The following is an 8,234-nucleotide window of genomic DNA, read 5'->3' as shown; positions in this document are numbered from 1 at the left end:
TCTTAATAGGCACTCCAATATCAGGATAATTGACTAAATGGATAAAAGAAACTTTGTAACTTTAATTATGAATGTTAAACTATGAAAGAGTGTAGAGTCAGGAGAGGCATATGAAAATAGCAAAAGAAATCAAATAACGTATAGATATTCACAGAATCACAGAATTACAGAATCATTAGGTTGGAAAGGACCTTCAAGATCATCAAGTCCATTATTTGACTAAAATGAGTATGATTGCAAGATGTTTAAATACACTGTGATAAATGGAAGTATCTGAGATGGTAAAACAGATTACAAAGGCAAATTCAGCTTGTCGCCTGATAGCAATCTAGCAAGCAAGTTCAACATTTTTCCAAAACCACCGGATTTAATTTAGCTCACTGCAAGCTTGATCCAGATCTCAATCATTACTTTGATTTAAAACAGTGTCCTTTAACTTCACTGAGCTTTGGACCAAATCCTCTGTGGATATAACAACTTTTCTAATAAGGCAAAATTCATAGGAAGAAGAAGTGTTTTTTTAATCAAACTAAAAGATAATTTGGAAAAAAACCAGTCTGTCTTCCAGATGCATACGCCCTTCTTCAAGTCTGCAATGGAAGCAGCAAACTAAGTACTTGATAATATAATTCAGAAGAAAATGTCAGTGTCTGTAGCATAGGAAAGATATTAGCAATGGAGCTAACACTGATTCTGTAAACCCAGTATCTTCTGGTTTTAGACTGAAGCATCCAGTTACTGACGAAAGAATACTTTTCACAAAACAACTATTACAACATGACTTCTTACTCTTATCCTCAGTGGAGACCCACTTCAAGAGGACAGTCAGTCTTCAGAAGAAAGTTCTACTAGGCACTGTAAGGCACATACATGCTCTCTGATTGCAGAGCTTGGTTTTATGACACAGGATATACTCCAACACTTCTAGTCATCCTCTTGGTGTTAAGTGGCCAGTAATTACCTGGATGTCTCTTTGGTCTTGTTGGAGATAACCATATGATCACCTCCCTCCACACTAACATCTCCTACTGCTCCAATGCCACCAACCACTGTTTCTTTCAAATTGTCTGCTTAACAGTTAAATTCAGACCAATTGTTGTCAACATCTACTATTGCTTAGAAATTATTGTTTCTGTTTAAGAATCTGCATGCCCAAAGCATTGACTGTTTCTCCTACCCATAGAAGCTAGTCTTAAAGAAGGTACTATTTTCCTCTAAAATCATGGCTGCTGTCAGTCACCCACTACAGCATAATGGATAAAGAAAGGAAAAGGAAAATGAGCAAACGTTCTTTCCAGTCCTGTCTAATACTGTAGGATATTACCTGATTTTCTGATCAATAAAGGATATATGTTCTTTGCATTTTCAAAACCTGCTGTTAACAATTCAAAGCTATTATTTTGTTCTGTAAGTCAGAGTACTGCATTTCTTTATAAAATGAAAGCTAGGACAACATAGCAATCACAGAATCACAGAATCACTGAGGTTGGAAAGGACCTTCAAGATCAAGTCCAACCATTAATCCAGCGCCACCATGTTCCCTAAACCATGTCCTGAAGCGCCACATCCACAAGTTTTTTGAACACTTCCAGAGATGGCGACTCCACCACCTCCCTGGGCAGCCTGTTCCAATGCCTGACCACTCTCTCGGTGAAGAAATTTTTCCTGATATCCAATCTAAACCTCCCCTGGCGCAACTTGAGGCCATTTCCTCTCGTCCTATCGCTAGTTACTTGGGAGAAGAGACCAACATCCTCGTCGCCACAACCCCCTTTCAGGTAGTGGTAGAGAGCGATAAAGTCTCCCCTCAGCCTCCTCTTCTCCAGACTAAACAACCCCAGTTCCCTCAGCTGCTCCTCATAAGACTTGTGCTCTAGATCCCTCACCAGCTTCATTGCCCTTCTCTGGACACGCTCCAGCACCTCAGCATCCTTCTTGTAGTGAGGGGCCCAAAACCGAACACAGTATTCAAGGTGCGGCCTCACGAGTGCCAAGTACAGGGGCACAATCGTGTGCAATAGATGTACAATCCTTCAATCCCTTGAAGAAAACTTTTATATTTTTGTGGTTCCTATTGTTTCAAACAAAGCAGCTTTCCACCTAAATGGTCACTAGTGTGGCTATAAATCACATCTTGCTGTTCATAAATAATGAAGATTATACCCCAATGGATCATAAACAATAATTAGGAAAAACGTCATAATAGGACTTGAAAGCTTTGGTGGTTTAGTTTGCATTTCAAATAACAATTGCTCATGTCCTCCTGAAAGTTATATTTTAGTGGACTTTGCTAAGCTTCTTGTACATTTTAAGAAAGCAGTTTGATCCATTAACTGGCTCCTGTAGCTATTTTCTCTGTCTAGCAAGAAGAGTTTAGCTTTCTGTAAACAGAGTTCTAAAAGTCACCATGAAAAGTGGTATACTCAGGTCATAAAATAACACTTGTCTCATGTCATTTTGTTCCTCTGACATACACGACATACACATCTGGAAAAGGCACAAAGTGGAAATATTCTGCTTATAATCATTCCCATTTAGACAGAAGGGAGGACAGAAATTCTTGCTAGCATTTAGACAGAGATACAAACATTCCTGTTTTCATACTTAGCATGACTCCCTTACCATCAGAAAACAACGAATAGATATCACAACTTTCAGAAAACTAATTTGTCTTCTGTTTTTATTTTAAGATTTACACTATAGATTTCAAGTGAGGTAGAATTAATCAGTTCAGGGAGATGGATAGCTGTAACCTGAAATTTCTCCTAAATATTTGAGCTTTTGTAAAGTTTCTATTATTTTTCTTATTTAAGTAGAGACAAGACAAAGGCACTCACTGTCTTACACAGTTCACTAAAGACAACGAAGATATAGATGTTGCAGTCGGTCATGGAAACTTTGCATTGTTCCTTATTTTGTTGTTTTAATCTAAAATCAAAATTATGTTAATTGAAGCCATATGGCAGTTCTTTGTACACAAAAGCATACAGTCTGGGAAAAATATTATTGGGTATCTTGCAGTTAAAAAAAGTTTTCTTACAAGATTTGTGTCTGTAAAACAGACTTATAGGATTTTGTTCTTTCTGATAACTTGGAAAAACATTTGAAATTTCTGATGAACTCAGAACTGAATTTGACCATTTGACTTTGAAGTCACGCCCAGTGGTTGAACTCCATTACAGAATACTGGTGTGTCCACATTTGTTATGCAGAATCTATCCTTCCTCATGCAATGGCATTGAAAACAGGGACTAAGATAGAGCATGTGTGTTAGCATCCACAGAGCAGAATAAAACCTCTAAGACAATTGACAATTTGTATAATTTAAATTGGAACAATTGACATTTGCTACATCAAAAAAGGAGGAAGAAGACAGTTGTGTATAGAACAGCTCAGGGAACAGAAAGAAACAAATCTTAAGATGACTATAACTCAAAATACAGTCAGGCCATTTATAAATTAAAAAGATGAATCTGCCTTTGTCTTTCCATATGAGTCATGTATATCCATCATATTTAAATTAGTAGATTCATATTGAAGACTTCTTTGTGGGAGGTAGGATGAACAGAAACAGCAAACCTTTTACCTTTCCTCTACGAGGTCATACTGACCAAGAGGAGCATCCGTTAGTCATGGAAATCTAATAGCCATAGGCTTGCTCATGCATACTAACATGATTACTAAGAGACAGCAAAGGGTGGAAAAGACTGATCAACCAATTAAAAATAAATAAAGAAGTACTTATCATAATCTTCATAACTATACCAGGAGCTGCTACTCTGAAATAAATCTGTACTGCATGCCCGCTCTGTCTCTTTTTCACTCCGCAGAATTCGGGAAATACTTCTCAATGTGTTACTAAGGCCAAACTAGGCAAATTCAATCATAGCTTCTTTTCACCAATTTTTACAAAAACACAAAATAAAAATCTAGATAAAAATGGACCAGCAAAAGTAATATTAAAATGTATATATTTGCTGATACTGTATAATACCACCCCACTTATAAAATATTATTTCTAACTAAACATTTACAAGAATACCTTTTTCTGAAACTTTATTGAACTAAGAGATTGATCTTAGTTAAGACCTTTTGCCCCTGGGATCAGGACATAATCCCTATATGGACTGGGATTTGCCATAACACTTCAGTCAAAATATTTACTTACTAAACAGAATGCTTGTAACCAAACGTGAGTATGTAGCATATCCATCGGCATCAAGTTATAGAGTATATTAATAATTTTTCCGTAGTATTTTACTATTAGCACATTTGTCTAGCTACGGAAAGCTGTTTAGTCTTCAAGGCTTCTCTTATGCTTTGTAAAACAACAAAAACAAAGAAGTAAGTTCCCTTATGGTCTGTTCAGTTAGAGTACAATTTGCAGTGGATTTGACCTTGGTGACTGAATAAATAAATGGAAGAATTTTTAAAGAATAGTTGATGGTATCATATTTCTGATATCAAAGGACCTATAGTAAAATTAATGTATGGTCTAGACTTCAAAGTTTTGCTGGCATATTGAACTGGCTGGAGAGTAACAAAATCATACCATGGAGACATAAAAATATGCCAGCAAAGCCCCAAGCAGAGATGCAGATAGAGCAATATAAGCAAGTTTAGCAGCTTCTAGTACAGTGTTTCTCAGGCTCAGTAGAGCTGCCAGGACAGAAACCTGCCAGTACAGACCGTACCTCTGCTAGAGGACTTTGCCAGACCTTGAGAAAACCTCATGGCTGAAGCCCTTAAGTCTAGACCTAGTAGGAGCACACACGCCTACTCCTGAAATGAAATCCATGAGGCTGTGCTAGGCATTTGCTGTATTACATGAGATGATGATTTAAACAAGGTCCAGAAGAGGCAGCAGACTGAAAGAACCCACAGTCACTACAGAAGGCTATGGTTAACCCATAGGAAAAAAGGGTCTGTCTGAATTTTCTGTCTAATGTGCATGGAGGATGGATGTACCTCTGCTCATTGGTGAAAACAAATGCTTGTAATCTTCCTTTCAAAGACCTGTCCTGATAAAGGAAAGACACAGCATATTTGGAAAGGATAGGCATTAGGGGAGCGCTGCCTCCTTATGCTGGTCTGCCAACACAGCCTCTGCAGTATCATGCAACAGCAGAGAGGGTTGTGGAGCTGGTTTAACACTTGCACGTCAGAAGAGGGTGCAGGTAAAGCCACTTTCTCTCAGTTGTAGTGCCAGGGATAGAAAGCTGCTGGCATCACTAAAAAAAGAAAGGTTTGGGATCTACACAGTAAGAAAAGTCATGTAAGGTTTATACATATGGCCCACCTGTCATCTGAAATGGTAGGATCCTAGAACAACATATATCTAAACCCAAATGTTTTAAACATAGTAACTGATTTTTTATCCAGAGGGAATAAACAGAGGGAAACAAAGGGATGAAAATTGCCTGAAACTTAAGGAACTAATTCCCTGGAAGCCATCCTGTCCAAGCACAACAGGGGAGAGTAATCTGCTGGGAAAAATTAAAATTGAGGTTTGAATACCTCAATTTGAGTTTTAAATGCCTCATCAGCTGGCTGATGGCATTAGAGGTCCCCTTCAACTGTCACTGTTGACTCTTAAGAATGTGGCAAATAGTAGTTTGCGAATTGTCTTAAATACTATACCTGTATCAGGACATGACTAAAACTGTGCCAGAAACATTCAGAGTCTTTCTTGTGTTTGTTTTCACAGCACGTCCTTGCATGAAAAGATGCTGTTTCATATTCTGTTAATGAATTATTGTGATATATATGTAATATATTGTGAGAATAAGGTGGCCGAAATTAGAATTCTTTGTTTTGTACCCATTAGTCAAAGTTTTCATCCCTGTTATTTTCTCTTTCCCCTTCAAATTCTTTTAATCTTTTCATCCCTGAGAAAGGACAATCTCTTCAAGGACATTAATCAACTGTACCAGTGATACTGCTCTAACAGCAGGTTTACAGTAGTCACGAATGTGGAAAAGTAACAACCTCTAACAAGGCCTGAAAAACCATGATGCACATGAATCCATGCCAATAAAAGAGTTAGCTTATGTTATTCATGGAAGAGACACATCCTTGCCATCTGAAAATGTCCTTTAGAGAATATAATATTGCATGTCACTACCCACACCACTGTGTAAACCCAGATTTTGCCATGTTTACTCAAGTGAATTGGTAGCTAAGTCCTCAAATAGTGTGGTGAAGAAATTCAGCTTATCATGACCAAAAGGAGCTGAATTCAGCTCCTTGGATTTTATTTTTCTGAAGTAGTATCTACACTGTGTTCTGAGCTTTGTACAACAATGACTGCTCCTTTGACTGCTTGAGGATGGCACAACTATTAATTTTAGACATTCTTGTGAGTGGATTATTTGAATTTGTATACTGTTCCTAAATCAGAGTTTGGCACCCCAGCAGTGCAAATAGAGGTCAATAATGACAACTTCCAAGCCAAAAAGTTTGACATCAGTACAACTGTAGTGATTCAGACCAAAAGGTCCTCTACCCAGTAACTCATCTGTGACAGTAACCAGTAATGTACAGCCAAAAAAAGAGTTTTATGAACAAGTGAAGTGTTAAAAAGGATCTTCTGTGATAAACCTCGTCTGCTGCTGGCAGTTGGGAGTTCATGGACTTTCTGAGCCATGATTTGCCTCTGAAACACTGAATTCATCTAACGTCTCATTGTCAGGAAGAACTACTAATGTATTTTTGGGAACTGCTTGTACATTAGGATAGTACCATCATAGTGCTCTATGAAAAGCTATGCCAAACATGCCACACCTTTAGTATCTTTTTACACAATTTTTAGGATGTTTTGTGATTCATTCATAAATCGTAGAACAGTTTGGGTTTGAAGGGCTTTTAAAGGTCATCTAGTCCAACCCCTATGCAATGAGCAGGGACAGCTTCAATTAGATCAGGTTGCTCAGAGCCCCGTCCAACCTGACCTGGAATGTTTCCAGGGATGGGGCATGTACCAACTCTCTGGGCAACTTGTGTCAGTGTTTCACCACCTTCATTATGGAAAATTTCTTCCTTATATCTAGTCAAAATCTGCCCTCTTTTAGTTTATAACCATTACCCCTTGTGCTATCGCAACAGGCCCTGCTAAAGCATTTCATCAAAAATGAGGTGCTTACAGAATATCTTTCATAATAACCATCCAAACCCTTGCTTGAATTCTAAACACCTTCAAAACTGTACAGCAGAAAAACAGCAGTTTCAAACTTAAGTGGAAAACAAATTGGAAGTGTTGCCTGAAAACACATGTAAATATCAAGGGTTGAAAAGTAACTTAAGAGGTTGTTAGAACCAGATACTACTTCACAGCAGAACTGCAAAAGAGAGAGAGAATTCTAATTCAAATCTTAAGGGAAGAAAAACTACTAAGGAGGCAGCAGTAATGTGAAGGTGCACTTACAGTTCTGTTAGATATTGGCAAATAACTATCAGGCAATATTTTCTTTTTTTGTGTTTTCCTTCATACAAAACCAAAATATGTGGAGATTGAAAACTGAACTCTTAAAAAGGTTTATATATATATTTCTTGCAAGTTTAGTCTATTTGAAATTAATCTCTGGATGAAAGTAAGCAAAGAATAAGAAACCAGACTAGGAAAATACATGGGGTTTAATTTCTTTTTTCCCCAGTGTTTTCAGGGTGACTGTCCGTTATCAGTATGATTGCAAAGGCTATCCCAGGTTTTCATGTCCTTTCTTTGCTCCCCATGGAGACTTGGATGGATTCACTCCACCCAAAACAAACTTGTTCCTCCACCCATCAGAGATAACTTTTGTAATTGTACAAACATCAGGGTGTAAATCCTGTTCTGATAAATTTGAAATGTCGATTCTGTGAATGAAGCTTCACAGTATGTTCTTTTGAGCAGTTATAAACAAGATACAAATATTGTATCTGACATAAAAAAATCTGTACCTCATTCACAGCTTTCGCAAGAAAAATAAAACCCTCACATTGTTACACAGGGGACTTCTTGGAATTGCAGTTGGAGATGATGATTATGGGGAAACTAAGACTTATAAATGCTTTATTGTTCTGATGGAAATCAGCCAAGAGGACAGATAAAAGACTTAAGAAGAGCTAGCTAGGAAACGAATCAGAGACCTAAATGACCCTACTGGAAAAATAAATTCTAGAACTTAACATCTGGTTCTTGCAGTTGTCAACGCACTCAGCAAATGGTCAGACTGATTAGCTGCTTGTCTGCAGAA

Source organism: Phaethon aethereus (assembly GCF_964289735.1).
Source record: "Phaethon aethereus genome assembly, chromosome: Z".
Classification (NCBI taxonomy): Eukaryota; Metazoa; Chordata; class Aves; order Phaethontiformes; family Phaethontidae; genus Phaethon; species Phaethon aethereus.
This window is presented reverse-complemented; position numbering follows the sequence as displayed.